Source organism: Gigantopelta aegis, unplaced genomic scaffold (genome assembly GCF_016097555.1).
Source record: "Gigantopelta aegis isolate Gae_Host unplaced genomic scaffold, Gae_host_genome ctg4076_pilon_pilon, whole genome shotgun sequence".
In the NCBI taxonomy this organism is placed as follows: domain Eukaryota; kingdom Metazoa; phylum Mollusca; class Gastropoda; order Neomphalida; family Peltospiridae; genus Gigantopelta; species Gigantopelta aegis.
The window spans coordinates 12,077-33,925 of NW_024533665.1; the positions used below are offsets into that span (position 1 = coordinate 12,077).

At 36.2% G+C, this 21,849-nt stretch overlaps 2 pseudogenes; one reads left to right on the forward strand and one right to left on the reverse strand.

Moving 5' to 3' along the window:
* Positions 1 to 4,430: 4,430 nt before the first annotated feature.
* On the forward strand, positions 4,431 to 11,135 carry LOC121392558 (annotated as a pseudogene).
* A 2,117-nt stretch (positions 11,136 to 13,252) lies between these two features.
* On the reverse strand, positions 13,253 to 14,823 carry LOC121392559 (annotated as a pseudogene).
* Positions 14,824 to 21,849: the final 7,026 nt, after the last annotated feature.

The following is a 21,849-nucleotide window of genomic DNA, read 5'->3' on the forward strand; positions in this document are numbered from 1 at the left end:
GAAGACCCTTAAGACAGTTAAATATGTCCAGTTAGTGTCCAGTAAGAAGGATTAATATTATATACGAGCTGGATATATTAACATACCTTTTTCAGCAAGTTTCCTATCCTGTGTAACTGGTTTAGTTTTTTGTAATAACTCGTAGACATCGATCACCCATCAGAATTAGTGTACTCTATTTGTAACTGGAAGGGTAAGTGAGGTTGTCCATCCACCATCTGTGGTGGGGACAAAATTCTTTCTCAACTAATGGACTAGCACCGCATAGCTCCAGTTTGAGCTATAACACAATAAGTATATATTTTGTAAATAGATACTTGTAAGTAATTGATACCTTGACATTTTTTGTATGGATACATGTTTGAAGTAAGTGTCGTAATAACATGTTTTAAATGAGTAAACATGTGCAAAAGGGAAGTGAGCACATCGTAAACAATGACTCCCATTTACAATACCTTTTGACTTGACATCTTCTCCTCCTCCTTGCTCAGATGCAGGAGCTTTGTCATTTTTAGTAGTTTTTTTAGACGATGGCACACCATATTCATAAGTTAATTCTGAGTCAGCTGTAACATTGCTACTGTTTTATGATAACACGTCCTTAGTGTCTTCATTACGAAAATACCTATAAAAGTAAAATAGAAATTACTACTCGCAAGTATTAAAGCAGGCAAGAAACTATCATGTATCAGTTCTCCGTAGCTATTACAACATACATGTCATGATGAACAATGATTTTAGAGAAACATCAGTTGCTATCACTGGATTATTTAAAATACTGCCAAACTCTTCCGTAAAGTCAATGGATTTACCATAGTGGACCGGACCCCAGTACTTACGATTAGCTGCTTGACCCAATTCTATCCACACGACACGACTCACACTCCCTTCAATCAGACAACAACGAGACAGTCACACTAAAAGAAAAGATATTAACTATCAGTTAAAAAGGGGCATTGTTTTTTTCTAACCTTTATCCATTGCTATGTCTCCAAGCTCTTCGTAAAAGTTTCAGCAGCTGCATACGGACTTGTCATTGGATGCAACTACTATATATTGTAAGACACACATTATATCAGATAATATACCAGTCATACTAACGCAATCAAGACTCCCCAAACCCAACATTAGCCAAACCATCAGTACAAATAACCAACCTATACAACATTCATGATGGAACAATATGGTGATATAACTATGAAATCCATTTTGATCCTGGCTTCTGAGAAAGCAACCTCACAGAAACTAACACAGCCGGTCCTAGTGCTGTTTGTCCAGATTCTTCAAGACTACCCAATGAAAATTATGTCATACTGACGTCATCATTTGTTTGGTTTTCTACCTAAATACGTTTCTTACAAGTGCTCTTTGCGTCTCACGAATTGTTGCTGCCGAGAGAAATAGCTCTATACCAACATCAATTGATGGCTTTGGAATCAGATAGCTTATGCCACCCGCAATGGTACTGGTTCATACGACCATCACAATAATAGTCACCTATATCTATAAAACATCAGTTGTAACTATATTTAGTATCACTCCTTACATCATCACTAAAGTTACTAGACCAGCCCTCTTGTTGGTTCTGAATGAGCCAATCTTGCTAATTGAGCATCTATCGCTGCCTGAAGACTCTCCATACGTGAAATGGGTTGTGACATTACGACTATTTTCCCTGCATAATCTTGTATCAGGTTGACGTAGATCTGCAGCAAATCATTGAAGACTTTGCAATAACTTTTCATGCTTTTCTTTAGCACCACGAATGTCGTAACTCCTGGCCCTGGAGTGAGAGTGAGAAAGAATCATACTTACTCAATACTACTCTCAAATTTTACCTCTGTGGTCACACACATACTACCATATGTATCCATACAAAATACTACTAAGGATTCATCCGTGCCAGCTCCGCGCCTACTGACCCACCCTCTTCACACATCACACCAGCTGGAGTGATGAGGTACGTGGTATCCTCCTCAGTGGGGATTTCTTCAGGGACAATCTCTAGCTCTGTTGTAGTACCACAAAACCAACATGTCCAAACTAAAAAAAATACAACTTAAACACATATGTCAATACTATTTGTTTATAACTGACTTTCTTTTCATCATCTCTTTCTCCGAACTAACTTAGTCAGGTGACTTACAATGGAGCCACAATCTGGATTGGACAAAACTGGCGTCACCAGTATGTAAATGCCCTGTCTCTCTTAGTGTATGAATTTGACAATAGAGGCTTGTTTAGTATCAGGTCGACGTGTTCGTATTCCCCTTGAAGACCCTCTCTATGTTCTATTGGGAAATACTTCAAATGGTATGTGAATGATAATAAAAACTCACTGCTTTTATAACTCTTTGTCCCAACGTACTCTTTGTCTCTTTTTTTTTTCAGTCTCTCCTTCATAATTCCACGGAGCTGTTTGATCGGTGCAGTTGGTGGAGAGGAGGAGGAGGTGAGGGAACTATAAGAATAACACTAATAATTCTAGTTTCAACTGATATTATCTGACCTGCGGCTTCACCTGGTTGATTATGTTGGAGGTGTACCATTGGAGCAGTAGACTAAATAATAAAATAACATAAATATAGCACACAACACATATAATTTTAAAACATTACATTTTATCCTTGTGTTTTTTTGTCTTTCATTTCTTGTTGAAACTCTGCTAAATTGAGCATACTTTCCTGGTGATACTTCCATCTCTATACTATCTTTCTCTCTGTCTACATCAGCAGTTTCGCACCACTAGTATCAATGGATGATGCCATACTGGTTAATGGACTACTGAGTTGTGAGTCATCAGACTCCTTGACGAAGGGAGGAAGCAGGGAAGGATAAGTCGCATAAACCACTCACACGAGGAAGACTTGAGTACACTAGGATAATGGTAAGTAATTATATGTAAGAGGATTTTACCCTTTTCGCTGTTTCGTCCTCATCTTCACTATCTTCCTCTCCACTAGAATCATCACTGACACATATAAATTAACATTATAATTGTTCATTGAATGGTTGCTAGTTATAGTCAACTTACTCATCTGGAGGGGGTGGAGCTCCAGATTTCCGTCCAGAAGTTTGTGCTCTTTTGAATAGTCTCCCTAGAAACCGGCACGTCTTTCATTTCGAGGAGGTGGAGGAGGTTGTGGGGCTCGTCATCATCACTGTCACTCCACCACATTCCTTCCTCTACTCTCCTTCTGAGACCTCTTCCTCCTCAGAATGACCCTCATAAACATAGGGAGACCCCTTTGTTCCATGATTACGTGCACAAGAGTATGACTGTATAACCTTTGTCGAGATCACTTAGATGAGTAATTTAGTCACTTGGAAATAGATCTCACTTCTTTAGTGTAAGTCTTAAATCGATTTTTGTACCTAATCTTTTATCATAAGGAGCTGCGTCATGCCTTTTCCCTGGGGAGTTAGCGGCAACAGCAACGCGAATTTGTTACTAAAAAAAAAAGTTCACACACCAATTACATAATAATATCTAAGAATAGAATTAGCATATATCACGCGATATCACGCGATATGCACGTTTGTTTTTGGCTTTCCTGCTATCGTGGGCACAGTAGAAGCATTCACCAAAGAGAACTATCTAAAAAACAAGTAATGTTAGACTCTTACTGATTTATCGATAGATTGTTTTGTGAAATACAGAGGTCTTGACTGGATAGTTTATTTAATTTATAATAGTATAGGGTCAGTAAGTTAATGGTAAAACATTTTCACGTATGTTATCTAAAGGACTATTCTAATTCACTAGATTTTCTTTCGTTCCAGATCTGTTTTGTACTTTAACTATTACAAATGACCGATGGAACTAAGAGTCGGAGGGAATATCGACTGGGCCTACGATTGGGAGTGGATCGTTTGGAGATATTTATCTCGGTAAGTAAAGTAGACCAGAAAACATGACATTTTCTCCTAACGAACATGCAATGTATCCAATGCTAGCCTGCAGTAATGGTGGGCCATCTGTTAGTTGTACAAGACACTGTTATTCAAATGGTGTCTGTGTCTTAATTAGTCTGTACAGGGCACTTAGTAATGAATGTGCAATAATTCTGATAATGGTGGGTCGTACAGGCTGACACTTTCTTAACAAAGTACATGCGTGAATACGTGCTAATATTCTTGTAATCAGGGACTTACTCTTTCCTTCTTTTAACGTAGTAATAGATGTGCTAAATAATTTGATCAAAATGAGGACTTCCTTGACATCCTGTAAGTACAGGGTCCTCTCCTCTTTACTTCATATAACATAGTAAATAGTGACCCCCTTGAATACAGTGCGAATAGTCTTAGTAATGAGGACAGGGACTTCCTTTATATATATTGGTAGTAAGCTTTAGCCATAACTGTATCTGGTTTCCTGTAATCCTTTGAGTAACACTAGAGTCAGGAGACACTTGTAATTGTTGATAAACATGTCTGGCTATGTCAAAGTATGTTGATATGTGACTCAGCGTTTATTTGCCCACAGCCCAACTTCTCTCTACCATTTCTTGTTATAAGTATGTCCAATTTGGCACCTGTAAAACTATTTCAAGGACCTCCATACTGATTGAATATCCTGTAATGGGAACTATTTAAAATATCATGTTCAAGATTTTTGCCCTTCCCCTCTTTTCCCTGTATGTCAAGTCAGGTGTGCCCCATTTAGTCTTCTCCTAGCTCTGTTTATTTTGATTAGTAACCATAACAACCCTCTGTGAGTTGAGTCTGTGTTGTTGTTAGTATTGTTAGTTTTGCTCACAGAGGTTGTTGTCTTTCATTTTTGTGACTTGTTGTCTCGTAGCATAATGCTATAGACTGTTCGGTAGTGATATTGTTGTTTGTGTTTATATTGAGATCCTCTCTCTCTCTCTCTCTCTCGCTCTCCTCTCTCCGCTCTTCTCTCCTCCTCTCTCCCCTCTCCCCTACACTCTCTCATCTCGCTCTCTCTCCCTCCACCCCCCCCTCTCTCCCATCGGCTCAATCAAACCCCATCCTCCTTCCTCCTCTCTCCCTCACTCTCTCCTCCCTCCCTCCCTCCCTCCCCCCCTCTCTCTTCCCCCCCTCCCTCTAGCTCCCCCTCCTCCCTTAATCCCTCCGCTCCTCTCTCCTCCTCAACTTCCTCCTCTCTCTCTCTCTCCTCTCTGGTTCTCCTCTCACACCCATCACTCTCTTCTCCACTCTCTCCTCTATCTCTCTCTATCTCCACCTCTCGCTATCCCACTCTCCACCCCTTTGTCTACAAACTTGCTACCTCGCCATCTCCCCTCCTCGGTTCCTCCTTCAATCCCTCTAACCTCCCTTGGAGTGTCGTCTCTCCCCTCTCCCCCCCTACTTCTCCCATTAGCTCCGTCTCTTCAAACAATCTCTCAACTTCATCTTTACTTTCTATCGTCTCTCATTCAACTTTCTCCTCTCCATCTCGCCTAAGCCCTAAAGTCATCCCCCTCTCCTCTCTCTCCCATGCAGTCTCGGAGGTCTTCCTCTCTCCCCTCTCAGGCTCCCTATCCCCAAACTCTCGCCTCTCTCTCTAACCTTCACTCTCTCTCTATCGGAAGTCAAGAGAAGTTTGCTATCAATTTGAGATGTGTCAAATACCACACCTCCTCAACGTCCGATTGAAGCTAATATTCTATAAAATGAGGCATGGTCCCGATGGTACAACCACCCTCATAAGTTTCACATCAAGTGTTTCATGTCATTATACCTATATGGAATAGAGACTACTGTTTCATACCCTAACCTGTGGTTTGTTGACAGTTTGTTTCACGAATAAAATCCTCTCTTTTAATAATCCCATAGGATCAAAATATCATTAGTTACCTTAATATGCTTAGTGAATTGAGATTACTGATATACTATTACTATACAGATAGTACATTCTAATAATTGGTTGGCCCTTTTTATTAGTAATCCACGTGTCCCTTGTTTTGTGTATTGTTTTTTTCCAGTTGGTTATACCTTCTATTAAATGGTGTGGTACAAGAAGGTGATTACAATGTCTTGGGTTATGGAACTATAGGTCCCAGCTAGAGGACCTGTTCAATTTCTGCTCTCGTAAATTCTCTCTCAAGACAGTGCTATTGTTTAGCAATCAATTGGTGAGAACTAAACTACTACAGTGTATACTACGTGTATTCATAATATATATTGTTGGCCCTTCAAAATATCCTTTGAAATGTAATACTAGCATGTGTGAACTACTATTATATAGATTAAGTTATATGTGTAATTGTGTTAACTGTTTCTCCATTAGATCAGTAGAATAGAATATATTCATTCAAGAATTTTATTCATCGTGATGTAAAACCGGACAATTTCCTCATGAGGCTTGGCAAGAAAGGCAATCTTTGTATATATCATTGACTTTGGATTGGCCAAGAAATATCGTGACGCTCGTAAACCTCAACACATTCCCTATAGAGAAAACAGAATTTGACAGGAACAGCTCGTTAATGCTAGTATTAACACTCATTTAGGAATAGGTAAGGAGTATGTATAATTACATGATAATAATGTAATATATAGCGTTAATTAATAATATTATTGTTGACCCAACTGGAAGATATGACACCTTTCTATTTTCTTTTTGGCAGAACAAAGTCGACGAGACGATTTAGAATCATTGGGTTATATGTTAATGTACTTTAACTTGGGTAGTCTACCATGGCAGGGACTAAAGGTTGTGATTGAAGTTAATGACTAGAGAAATGACTGGACTTTTTGATTATTGTAGCTGCCACCAAAAACAGAAATATGAGAAAATCAGTGAAAAAAACTTCCACTCCAGTAGAGGTGTTGTGTAGAGGTTATCCTGGTGAGTTAATAAAGACATGATTCGTTTTTAAAAAAAGATTTTTTTTAAGGTGAATTTGGCACATATCTTAATTTTTGTTCGTGGGCTTAAGTTTGAAGACAAGCCCGACTACCCTTACCTCAGGCACACTGTTTAGAAATCTCTTTCATCGACTGAGGCTACACATACGATTATGTCTACGACTGGAACATCGCTAGAATTGTATGTCATAATATAATCCATTTACACCATATCCAATGTACTAGTTAATACTGTACTAGTGGTTATCTATAATGTGTCTAAATTTAGTGTTGATTCGTAATTTTAAAGTCTGTTTTGTTGTCAAACGTATCTGTCCTAACATTAAATAGACCTTCATTTTATAACAAAGTCAACATTTGTTTTTTTGTAGCCTACAGGTGACCACTCAGCTGCATCAATGCCAAGTCATGGTATGGTTGTTGGATATCGAGACGGTCTCCACTCGCACCATCCTCCTCCTGTTTGTACCGTATACACACAGTGCCACGCCCACTTCTTCTCGGCAAGCAGTAGCAATGGGCTCACCTATGAATCGTCAACATGGAGCATTACATGGGACAACTATAACCACCATCTCCAACACATCAAAGTATGGCTATTTTAGTAGTGCTATATATTTAGTAACAATTGTTACTAAGAATAAATGATAGTTATGTATTTTTTATTTCCCATAGTCCCAATGAGCGAACACGTTCTCGCAGTGAAAAGAGAAAACAAACTATGCCTCATTCTGGAATGGTCATGATGTCATCGGAGCAACAGGTGGTCCACCTATTGGCCATCACATGCATACAGCTCATGGGTGGGGTCAACATCATCAGGCTTGTCATGTGTGATCATCATCTAGATAGGTTAGGTAGCTCAATGGAGTTCATCCACATCACAGTAACCCTATGCCACCCCAATTACCTCCTCAACCAGAATTTGGTTCATCCTAGTGGTGAGTCACCTTTAATTAATACTCAATTATGAACTGATTGTCTATAATGAGTTTTCCTTTAATGTGTTTATTCTTAATGGGCAAGAATTTAAACATCTGGTAATTATATATCTAATATTGTGGGGAGGCGGACACACTGATAGGGTCACATTGTTTCTTGTAATTCTAAATACACTCGAGTATTTTAAAAGCATTATATATCTTATCTATATCACAGTTTTGTTCATATGTGTGTGACTGTAAGTTTAGGTATCAATACTACTTGATAAATTTAGGTTTATTTTAATTCTCTAATTTCAAGAACTACTAAAAATATTCATAGCTATCTCAGCTGACTCTCTCTCTCTAATATTATGTCTTTCTCTTATAGTTTGTTGATAGAATGACGACAAGATCTCATGCACGTCAGCTAAGAAGCTCTTCGCGACCATCTGAACGAGATCCAGCCACAGCCCAAAACACACAACTCAATCTATCAACTAGTAGATTCAAGTCTGCCTTTTCAAAGAAGTAACTGGTCATGTGACCAACGTGATGACATCACAAATTAATATTAACTTTTAGTGTTATGATCTTCGACTTTCTTTCTTTTGATCTCTTGTTTTTGTTGTTATTACATGTATAATTCACTCTGTACATGTACTTCTACTGCAACATTTGCCTTCTTTTTTTTTAATTGTATTCATCATGATATCAGTAGCAGAATAACCGGAAGAGTTGTGGCTCCTGATAATCATTCTCTTATTACTATCATCCATTCTAATTTTTTTTGAAAGGGAGGGGTTAGGTGTTAATTCATGACAAATAGCTCCATTTTGTGTACTCTATTCTTTTTTTGTTCACTTACTAATAGCTATTATTTCTTTCTTATTATTGTGGCAATTACAGTTAGGTATGCCTAGCTACCAAAAGAACACAATAGACAGTTGACAATTAATGTTATCTGAAATACCATGTCACATAACAAAATTATGTCACATAACCTCAAAAATGACAGAAACCCCCAATAATTCGTCTGTTCTTTTTCCTTCCTCTTCAGTACTACAGTTCTTATAGCATTGGTTAAAAGGTCTACTATTAGTTTACTAAATTGTGTCTGTTATTTGTCTAGCAGTAAGTTTAAGACTTGTGACGTAGTATAAGTACACAATGATTTCCTGTCATAGCTATACACACACATTCAGATCCTGGATCTGACCACATACAAGATTATGTCATAACTTGTTCAATTAAAAAGATGGCCAGGAAACATATATTTATAGTACAATAATTTGATGTCACATTAAAACACATAATGATATTATTATACAATAATAATACATTTAAGATTTAGTGAGCGTCAGGTGTTGCACCATTAGGAGTTGTGTTCATGTCTGAGAAACTAAATGATTAGTTTCTTCATGCATTTTCCTCTCATACTCATCTCTATATCATCAAGAAGTCAGTCCTGAGAAAACGGGAAGTACAGTCATTTCATTTTGGGAATGTTCTCTTTCCTTCTTAACTTACCATGCCATTCATCTAACCACAGGAATGCTTTGTTTATGACTTTCAGAATTATATCCCGAATAGCCCTGAAAAATTTGTTAACAAAGATCGGACACATTGTACTAACCCTATGTACATTTGACTTCAACACGAGGTTAGTTTGAAGTCCCCACACTTCACTCACACTTTTTAACAAACTTTATACGAACACATAAAAGGTTGAGTAGCTCCTAAATACTTAGAATAGTGACATTCCATAACTATGTAATTTAACAATCTTTAAATTTACTTTCCATCCATCACATAAAGGCCCTCGCCAGTTTTTTGTTGACTGAAATTGAGTGCATCATCTTCGCGTAGTGTCCACCCCCCTCTCCTCCCCCTTCTCGTTAAGTATCATCAGTAACTATATTGACATGGTCAACTTCTCTTACTAGCTAACATATCTGGTTCGAAGACCCATGCATATCTGCACAGCCATTGTTATCTTTGGTAGTAGTTTCAATTTGAATTAAAAACTTAGGCAGAAAGAGCCACTAGGAATACGTAAACATAGACAGTGTCTTTATAAAAACAATTAAATATTTGTTTTTAATCACACAATATACACTTATGAACTTATAACATTTTTATGGACTCACTGTATATTCTGTAATTACCAGTTCATAAAAGATGGAAATACAAACAATAAAAATATGCCACAGGCATGAATTTCTTGGAAAGAATTTTAATTACATGTAGTATTTACCTGTAATGTAAATGGATAATAGTTCCATGATTTTTCGTGATATAGAATATTCTTGGTAACATGGCCTGGACCCATGTAGGAAGACGACTAAAGAATGAACATGAAACCATTAACTTCAACAATTCCTTTGTATTTATTTTTACAGCAACATTGAAACTATTACCCCATATTTAGCTATTCATTTTCTTTCAGACAATATTGTCAATATTATGCATATCTTTCCATCCTGTAAAGCCTAGACACAAGCAGACTAACCTTGCAAATCCTATCATGCTCTCAAACAGATAACATGTTTCCGCATAATAATAGTGATACATATAACTTACTTGTGCAAGTATATTTCTTTTCTCTGTGTATTGGCCTTGGCAACACGTATAGGATCAGTACAAGCTCTTCAATGACGACTTCTACACACCTTCTCCACCACGACTTTCCTCTTGACTGTGACGAGCCAATCATGTATAACTGTCCAAGGTCGATACTGAAAGGTAGATAATAAAGTAGTTTATGACTGTACTGATTATCAATACAACAGGAGCAGGTGTTGAAGACTTTACCTCACTCTACAGTTATTGCATACAGATCTTATACCTTTTAATATACTTGTTTTGCAGTAAAGTGGCGGTTCCCTCCTCAGACCTCTGTCTAGTTGACTCGAGACACCTGTAGTTGATGTTGAAACTTACTTCTTCGCTCTGATTCTTGTCTTTACTCACTCTTATAGCGTAGATTGCTTGATCTGTTTATTCATCACTTCTCTCTGACTTCCTTTGGTTACCTACATTGTCTATATATGTTACCAGAACAATGTCTCATTATGGGAAAGGCGATAGGAATATTAAAAATAATATCACGTGTGAGCAACTGGAAAGATTACACAGTAAATGTTTTATTTATCAAACTGTGTTTTTGCTTAGCATGAACAATAATAATAATATAATTTATTTAGTAGCTGTATGAATTTTAACCAAATTACTTTATTGTTACTTTCACAGATGGAAGAAGTCCACAGTTTTCAGAACGACCACGCCTGTGCTAACCACACCCATAATTTATCAGATGAAACCTTATCTGAGTTAACGCTTGTAAACCTTGTCCAACAAATTTCTCAGACTCTGCATTGAAATTGAAGAACATGGACTGCACTGATGAAAGAGGTATACCCTCTAATTCAATAACTAAATTAAGAAGAAGATTAGATGGGAGCCAAGATACTGAAATCAACAGAAGTTTCCATTAACTCTAGTGATCATACTGATAAGCAGTTTGATCCACTGGAGATATGTTTGATTTAGTATACCCATCTTCAGAAGAGAGCCAATTACATAATCAATCATAACGAATCACTCCATCATCGTGTCACAGGGCCCGTGTGTCTGTTCCGCCCGAAGTCCTGCATTGTTATGAGAAAAAATGTGTACCGCTAGAAGATATTAAAAAAAAATACAATGACTCGGGATGCCGAGAACATGGCCCATTAAATATAAGTCCTCTGAACCCAGCAGTTGAAAAATGAAATAAACATTGAAACCAAGAACTCTGCAGACAGTCAGTCAAAAAGTCACACAAATTTAATGGTCAATTCAATGACAACCCAATTAAGGGAGGATATGAGTTGTAGATTAGAAGTTGGTCTATCCAACGGTAATCTGTTGTGGGAAGATGTCTCATTGGGAATGGCCAGTTGCTGATGATTTAAGAATGGTAGTTTAGACAACACTCCATCCAATTGTAATTACTTTTAGAAGTAAATGCTGTCACTTACATTAAGGAAGAGAAATTCTACCATCAAATATGTGCAGGTTGAAAACAATCCAGTTAGTATAAACAATGAAAACAAGCAGTTACAAATGATATAATCATTGAAAATAATGGCGATTGTTGATAATACTGATGCAAAATCTGGATGTTCATTTAATTAATAATATGACATGGAGTTAGACATCTCCCATCCAATAGTGACCAACTAAGGGGACATGTCTCCATTAGTTATCAAAATATGGTGACATCTCATATAATAGTGATCATCAATCAATCGACAAGAATGTCTTGCCATCTGCTGTAGTTGATGAATGATATAACTGTTAATCTGAAGATGCTACATGGAATGGGAAGGATCATCATGCTTTATCCACTGATGTCCCTCTAGTAAGTGTTCCAACTGTTAATTAGAGGTTATTTATGTAATGGTGGTCATGTTAAGGTTGAAGAGAAGTCCTATCCTGAAGTAGGTGAAGTAAACATGATGTTTCGTGTAACAGGTCTGTGCAACTGCAGATAGCCAGTTAATCAAAAATGTGCAGATTAAGCTAGAAGACCCTGTCATTGTGGATAGTCAAAGTACATTGATGTGTACTACTAACCCACTAGTATTTAAATACTGTAGTACTACCACTACTGTCCAAAAACATAAAATCCCAATAAGCAGTTTCAAAGGTCCTTTTCTCCAAAATCCCTCTTGTACGAACAAGTGCAATCATCTCAAGTCCTGTTAAAGCCTCTAATCTAAAGTTATTGAAGATTTAGCTGTTTTCTCAGTACAGGATCACCTAGAGTAGCAAAGAAACGTCGTCGTGAATGGAGAAATGAAGCCGCAGAAAGGCAAAGAAAGCTTAGCAATAAATGGTGTGGAGATGTTATAACTGGTTCCACAAACAAGCAACGAAGGCTCATTCGTCCGTGCGGTAACATGGCTACTCGAAAATCAACTTCGCTTAGATTTCCTACAAAAATTAACAACATTGAACAGTTATGAATCTAAACGGAGGCTATCTAGAGATTTTTCTTGTGTTGCCTCCAAAAAATCGTTTGTGAAGACAGAAATTGTCGAGAGCATCTCCTGTTCTCCAAAAGTATCTGCAAGCCTCAGTATGATAAGATAATGTCCTCATCACTCTCTCCTACTTCACCTTCCATCGTAACTTTTGTGGTGGAGCTGGTAGTGGTGGTAGCTTTAACCAAAACAAGACAAACCCTCTCCAAGAAGGCAGTCACTGAGATCTAACAAACTCAAAGAATTATAACATCACTGAGATTATCCGTCATAAATGTATTCGCTCACTTGAGTTCAGCACTCCATCTCTTCGATACACAATCAAAACAGGTCAATAAGAAACATCTGCCCAAGACAAATCCCAAGGAACATCAGCAAAGTGGCTCTACTAATCAAGGAGAAGGTCATGATGAGAGTTTTTGGAGGTAGTTTCACAGTCTTCAGATGGAAGTAAAAAAGGTCGAACACCTAAGAGGCGCAGATCAAGTAGAAAATCTGAAGATGGGACTTTGCCATTTCAAAGGACTGGGTGTGTCTTGTGTGGTCTGGGGAATAATGAGAGAAATTTAGGCTATTTGTTTGGTCCCTATGAACTTAGTGAAGGAAGTAAGAATGAAGAGAAGAAAGGTATTTGATTTGAAATATGCACTGCATGAATAAAACAAATGTCTTTTATAGAGACTTGGGTTCATTTGTTTATGTGCTACTTGGACACCTGAGCTTTTGTTTGTTTGGGAGTGAAGTGAAAGGACTGAAGAGGCAATAGAAGAGGGAAAGACAATGGTGAGTTACTGACGGGTATCCTTGTTTTATGTTAACTTTTCCACCTCAGAGTTGTAGCAAATGCAAGCATTTAGGTGCCACTATGACCTGTCATTTCCATACCTGTAAGATACCTTTTCACTATCCTTGTGCCGTGGATGAATGTGAGAAGCAAACTATTAATACGTTGACATTTCTTTGTTCCTTGAACAGGTTGTGAATTCAACTCAAGTCATTCACTATTACCTGTCCCAGACACAGCTCAAATGCCACTTCTTAAAACCCCTGTCATTATAATATTCTATCCCACTAAAATACCTATGAAGTCACAATAAACTCTATTGACTGATTAATCTATATGATGTGTGTATAATTAATACTTTCATTATATTCTTTATTACAATTAAAAGTCTTAATGTAAATTGTATAGAGTTATTTTCTTTCTGATAACCAGATAGCTACCCTACAACCAGTTTTTTAATAACTTGTGATAGCACATTATAGCCTGGAGCCTACATGGGGGAAGGGGGCAGGGGTATTTCAAAACAATATGGAAATGTCTATCAGCTTACTTGTTTGTGCTTCGTGATCTATTCCATTTCTAAATGTTCCAACTCTTCATCTCTGCATTTACTGATGGTCTGGTAAAAACAAGAGGATAGATATGCAGGAAAATAAAGAACTTTAATTTACTTGCATTAACTCTTCATCTCCTAATTGAGTAGATAAGAGCATTCGAAGTTGACTGAAAAAAGCATTAATCATATCATCTTTTTCTTTTATTTACTATTGTAGTGCTCTCCAATGACTTCTTCCACTGCTACAGTACATGTCATAGCAGCTTCCTTTCCTAGTAATGCTGTCCCTGCCCCTATTAATATTTATCATTAGACTACAATAAATTATAAAGACAAGGATACCTAATACATAACCAGCTATTTCCCATAGCGGTATTAGAGCTGTTGTCTTACTCGTCTTTCTTTGGTAAGTCGTTCAAATATTTCCAAATGCACTTTCTCTTGATCCCACATATGCTGTATTTATAGTACATCATAAATATATTAGTACTGTAAATTAAGTAACATGCCTTTACAAACTGGTCCTATTGGACTATTTCCTAGTACAGCCATTTGCCCAGCATAGATTCTATCAGCACCATATTCCCCAGCATGATCCACTCTGATGATTCTGTCTACAGTTGGATGTGGACGAGTGACAAATGTTCTGATGTGCAACACTGAACTGTGTAGTCGAAAAGTGCTCCTGAGAACGGACATAACTAAAATAGGTCCACGCTTCCTTTGTGGGTGTGCATGCCATACGGTCACTCCTTATTACCGTAATTCAAGTTTAATACTATTAGGAAAAATACGAAGCAACAACTATTTATTTATGTTATTTACAACAAATTGTTTGTAAACCACAAACCAAAAAGGAAATTAAGTCTATAACAGAAAATAGCCATTCATGACAAAATAATTTAAAATGTCAGGTGCAGCAAGCCTTGCAAAATGTTTTCATCATCATCATTGATGTACCATGGAAAATCGTGGGTAACTATGATAAGCATTGTGAACATGTGAATTCAAAAGAAAGCTCGCTTATTTCACCTTGAAGAAGTTTTTTTCAATAAATAGCTCCCAGGCATTGTCGTAATTTGTCAATGCACCGTCTTCTTCAATCATTTCCTCTAACTCGTTAGCCAGCTTTAAAACGAGTTCTAATCTCTCTGTGCAATCAAGCCGCTCTTCAGATAACTCAACAAGTTCCTCGCATAGTTTAGAGGCTTTCATAATCAATTGCTGAATTTGGCGAACTTCAGCTAGCTTGGCATGCTCTTCATCACTTTTAATACGTATGAACGTATATTTTGTAGTAATTCTTCAGCATTGTCTTTAGCTTGGTCAATTCTCTCACTTATATTTTCAATTTCTCTCGTCAATCTCTTTTGCTCGCTACGATAGCGTTGAGCGTCTCGAGCAGCATCACTTGCTACCGAGGCGTTTGTTTTCAATCACTCACGAATGCCCCAGAATATAGAATACCCAGGAATCAAAAAAGTAAAGGATTAGAGGCTTCTCTTAACTTAGCCTCAGCATTACGCTTTTCTCTCAAGGCTTCTTCTTCTCTCCGTTGTGCTTCTTTTGATGCTTTCTTCTTTCTCTTTCACCAATCTGTCATAGTATTTATTCTGTTCCTCAAGCTTTTCAATATCGTTTTTTTAGCTTTTTCTTCAGATCTTTGTAGTTTGTCTATTTCATAAGACATTCGTGTTTGTTTGTTACTCAACCACTTTTGAAAATTATCTATCCGTCTTGTCATATCCTTAGCTCGACCAAGTAAAGCTTCGCCATTTCGCTTCACTTTCAAAAGACATTGCGAGGCCTGATGTTGTTTGTTCTGTTGACATAGGATTAAGGCTTGTCTTGCAGTACTAACGGTGTCTTTTGCTGTCACTATTGTATCCAACTCCATACCACACGGGGCCAGATCAAATGGTATTTTCTACGCAGCGTAGTAAACTATATTGGGGACTATTGAGATACTTCAATGCGAAATTAATACATATAGGGTCTAGGGTGTTTTAGGTTTCCTGTTTATAGTCAATTAGTTGAAAGTATGGCGTCATCGACCTGTTGATGACTATAAAAGTCCACCCAAGACGCTTCTTCGTCCATTTCCTTCATAATGGCAGAATTATGGTTTACGTCGATGACGAAGAATTTGAGCTCTACAAACCTCCCCCTGAAGCTACTGAGCTCGTAAAAAAGCAAACTAAGAGATAGAAAAGCAGGTCACTATGACCTCATCAGTGCTCAAACCAGTAGTCTTTCCTTAGCTCTTCGTGTTGCTTATCTTGGTGTTACCAAATTTCCTCGCATTCAAGTTAAAATCAATGCTCTTTTCCGTTGACCGTTTACAAAGCTTTCAGACGAAGCAGTGCGAGTTTATGCAGAATTTCAACGAGCAGCTGTTTATGATTAATCAATCGTACATCTCTGCTTGCAAGTACATGTCACGAAAGAAAGAGAGATATGCAATGATGGATTCCAGAATGTCTTCAAGAAAGCAACTGAAAATGCAGGAAGCAGTTGGCAAGCTGGCTACTGATTTTGGTACTCTTCAACTGATGCTCAGAAGATTTACGATGAAGTTCAAGTGAAATTCCAGTTCGTGACGATGCTACTGCTGCAGAATCAAACATTCGAAAAGAAAATGGCTGCTATAGAAAAGAGCATTGATGAAACAGAAAAATTATATAAAGATGCTATTTTCAAACGAGAGGAACGAAGCTAGGGATCGTATGGGAAGCATTGGTCGTCGAATTCTCTCAAACATAACATTGACTTTTGTAGGTGGAAATGACAGGGAAGATTTCGAAAAATGTTATGCTGAAAGGATGAAAATACAAGATGATTTGCGAGCACTTCGAATTGAACATCAAAAAAGCTCTTGGCAATGCTGGAAGAGTCAGCAAAATTGAAACCTCATGAAGGCCAGAGATCAGCTGGAGCATAGCACGTTGACTGCTTTAGACTGCTGTGTTAAAGGTATGAGGCATTCCCAAGCAACTCTATTATCTTCTCCGAATTCTGGAAACGTGTATCTGATATGAATAAAGATTTTAGTCCTGAACAGATAAAGAATCATATTGAAGCAATCAAAGAAGAGGACCCAACAGATGCAGAGCTCGCTATGAAGAGTATAACAGTGATCAATTCAGGGAAAAATAAAACGACAACAAGCTGCCTGGGTTGCTATGGCAGTGGCTAATGCACGTTGTTTAGATTGCATCAACACTGCCATCGTGAGCTTCATCTTTTCCTTGGAGAACATTATGCTCCTGATAAAGCCTTGATAAAGCTTCAAGAGCTCATGGGCCCGTTTTATGGAGCGTACTAAGAATATGGTTGATGCTATGGAAAAAGGGCAGCTGTTACTGCTGGTGCGGATTATCCAGCTATTGAGTCCGTTTAATTAGAAGGGACTTATATGGAGCTGCTGCATGGTACAAAATATAAAAGTATATGATTTAGTTTAGTTATTAGGTTATATAGAATTGTGATTCTGTTTTCCTTTCATTTCTTTGCTGCTTATAATGTGTGATTAATTCAATAACAATTAAAAACTTTCTGTATCATGATTGCTAGTGAATGCAAGAAAATAAGAAAAAGGACATTCAAAGTAATTCGGCTCATGATCATCACAGAGATTAAATTATGCACAGTATCTTTTATTGATAGAATACATGCATGAGATACCATTATAGTTTGATCAATCTATAATATTAAACTTTAAATATATTAATCATACTAGGTTCTTGTATGCATGCATACCTAGCAAAGTAATGACTTTTTAAAAGACTTGTAAATTTCAGTGGACTATCAATATGTATATAAATAGACTTCCCACATCTATATATTATGAACCCATCCAATTTAATAACCACAATTATGAATTATTATCAAAATTTTAGATCATATGTCATAAAGTCTTAAGAAAAGAGTTTTCTCTTCTAAACCATAATTGTATGTTGGATCGCCTTGTTTGCTCATCTATAACATATCATTCATATGCATTATTATTATTAATTCTTGAATAGCACGTGAAATTTATTTTATTTTAATTTGTTCACTGACTCACAATATTAATCTTTTATTACACACATAGAATTAATGGAATCATGCATCAAGGACTAGTGGAGGGAATATAATATGCAACAAAAACTAAACTGCAAAAAGAGCACTTATTTTGTGCATTAAGTGAGTGACTAGGTAGCTATTAGCTGCTAGATTTACAAGGTGACTGAGCAATTTTTGTTTTACAGCTATAAATAATTTATAACATGATAAGCAAACACATCTATATGACAAGCTCTATTTTTAATTATACTATTGATGACGAAATATATGATACTATTAATAATTAACCTTACTTAGTAGAAATATAGAAGGTAATGCCATGAACTTGTCACATATATTGTTATATTGTGGATGTGGTGTTTAATACTGCATTGCTTTTTGATGGTAATCTGTGTTTTTCATTTAATGGGTCAGCAATGTCATTATTTGTCTGGGTTTGGGCATTTTATTACTTACTAATGGTAGACCTGATGGTCACCAATAACATGTACAAGGTGCTTCTTCTTTTCATTCAACTAAGGATGATAATGAAGTTGTTTTTGTAGGTGTTCATGTCATATTTGTGTCATGCTGTAGTGATGGTAAAAAGGAAACTGTACAAGGTGCTTAAACAAATTAAAAATTTAAAAAATTAAACTAAGGATTAATAAAAAATTTTATACAAACATAAAAAACACAGACAATCTGTAATATTAACTGAAATAACAACCATTTTATTTATTGTTTTTAGGGCTTTAAGCTCAAATATAGTTACCATGCTTGCTTCAGAAAGTATTTCTATTAAATCTATGTAGGTCAAGCTAGTTTGGAGAAATTATGGAACCTCTACTGTATTGAGAAATGAAATTGGAAAGTTGTTTAAATGATGTCCTATAAACATACTTTCAAAATAAATTATATAATATAGTATAGTATGGTTACCTACAGGTTTTTAACAGCAGATTCATTGATCTCATTATATTAATATTCCTGAACTGTTGAAGTTAAGATACCCGATTAATATACACATGGCATGCCAAAAAAACTTAATAAAGTGTGATATCAATGTTACAGCATTCATAATGATTACTCAAAACAACTTTCAATTTCATTTCTTGCCAAAGTAGTGGTTTTGCACAATTCAATAACTACTTCAAAACCAAGTTTTCACTAAAAGAGCTGCACTTAATAGGAATGACATGTTTGACTGGTATAACAACAAGAGAACCACTGTTATTCTAGAGAACACCTGTGCTGAATTTGCCATAACCCCTATTACCCACAAGCATGTCATATAACTGACCTACTGCGCCAACAGTAACAACTTTCCCAGGTAATTTACATTACTATCCTTATTGGGTGATTGAAGTGGTTTGAATAGGGGAATCTCTTTAAAAGGTCACCTATACCTTAGCCATTGTAAACTTGTAATATATTTCTAGTACCAAATTTTATTGTATTCTTGTGCCAATGTTCTTGACATTATCATGGCCACATGATACCTGTATATTTGCTTTTATTGTTTGTTTGTATAAGACTCTTGCCAGGTGACAGATGAAAAGAACTGCTAACGCACACACTAACCATATGAATTAATTTATGTTACCATGGTTACAATGACAATAGGCATGACTGGTCAGTTGCATAAAATTTTGATTTTTAGTACTGCTACTACACCATAGTTTCTACTAACTCTCCAGGTCCCAATCATCCTGTTTACTGTGATATTGCCTTCATAAACAGTTTAGGACAATTATGATCACATTTTTGATTGTTTTAGTTTTAGTTTAAATCTGATCTATTGTAAAATAGTTTTAGTCCCCCCCCCCTGTATAGGCTCTAGAAAAAACATAACTTTAGTTCTGGTTAATTACAGCTTATCAAACTTTTGCCCTAAATCAATATTAGTACCAAAGAACTAGAACAACACAACAATATTGCTGACACATTATTAATATGTCACAGACACACACTCCTATTCACAGTTTCACACTGTAAATGTACTTACCATAAACATCAATAAGTCTACTATGAAAATACCTGTGGGTAACAATTGATATTACTCATACTAAGGACATTCACTAGAAAATAACAAGAGAATCTAACAATTGCTACTTTCATTCTAATAATTGTGTACATATATTATTTAAGTATGGACCAATTGCTGGAATACCATTTATTTTTCTTGAAAGTTTTGAAATATTTATTGGAACCCATTTAGAATATATATACTCTTTTCAAGATCTTAATTATTTTTTTTTGAAAAATTAAATTGAGGAATATATATAATAACTGTTGATGGTGTTGGACTTGTTTTAACACATCAATTTGTTATTTGAGTTTCATGTCCATCATTAGTTTTTCCTTTTACACATCAAACCATTGTACCAATTATAACAAAGACCATGTGGCTTTTGTCAATGAATGACACTACATTAACAGTTGACAGAAATAAAGGATCTACTAGAAGATTCAAAAATCACTTCCATTTGCTTATGTCCATTGTAACAGTAGATATTGCTCTGCTCAAGGAATGTAAGAACTTTTTTGGTGCCCTGGTTTAAGAGATTTTATCTTCCAGACACAGAGGTGGAGCCAAAGGAATGGCATAGACAAGAGGAGATTGTGTCATATGGTATGGAAGAATGTGTGCCATATGTGAGGAGAAGAGGATGTTAAATGGAAGAATTGTAAAGTATTGACATATTTCATGTCATATCAGTGGTTCATAGACCTTAAATTTATGTAAGTACTGTTTATACTGAAATAATATATAAAGTCTAAATGGATAGACTGTTAAAAATTGATGGACAGATAGGTTGATTATAATGGGACACATGTGTCATATCACTATACTGACTCCTCCTCCTTTCAGGGAGTAAAAGAGTGACATTACTTGGGCAAAATGTTAATAGTTTATTGAGACCCTCTCTTCTACTGACCAATCTTCAAGTACCCACCTTAGCCGAGGGTTTTCATCTATCTATACGATCAAAAGAAGGAGGTCGACGATTTGCTGATCTTTTAGATAAAGTGGCACAAGTACATAAATATCTTATTACTATCTACTTCATCTCTAACCTTATTTGATCTGTTTTTCATATAATATTACATATATAGTATTTTTCATTCCTGTTTTGTCTATCCTTATTCCTATACCAGGTGATCCAGAAATGAGGATTCATTTTTACATCACTTTCATCCCAAAAACTTTTCTGAAAAGGCCACATGATTCTATAATTTTGAGACTGTTATCAGTCAATATTTTTTTACATTATCACTCTTAAAATTTTACCTTATTTATGTACTTTTGTTACATTCTATTCTATAGTTGCTAATAATATCAAGACAACACAATATCTGTAATAATATCCCATCTACCCCGTACAAAGTTGTAGTACAAGTCTAATGAGAAAAGGGTAATTAAACTTTTATTTTGAGTCTCTGCTTACATATAAAGGTATACTTAATTTTATCTTTCATCACTCCTCTCCCATCCTCTATTATCTGTAGGGTTTATAATCTCCATTTTTACTGTACAGTAAATTTATTGTCCTCTCCCTTTGTTAAAAAACTCACTTTCACGATGAAGGAACCATACCTGTAACGTAAAGAAGACATTGCAGAACAGTAATCTTTTCTCATTGCAAATTAAAATCAAAACTAATAGGTTAAAACACT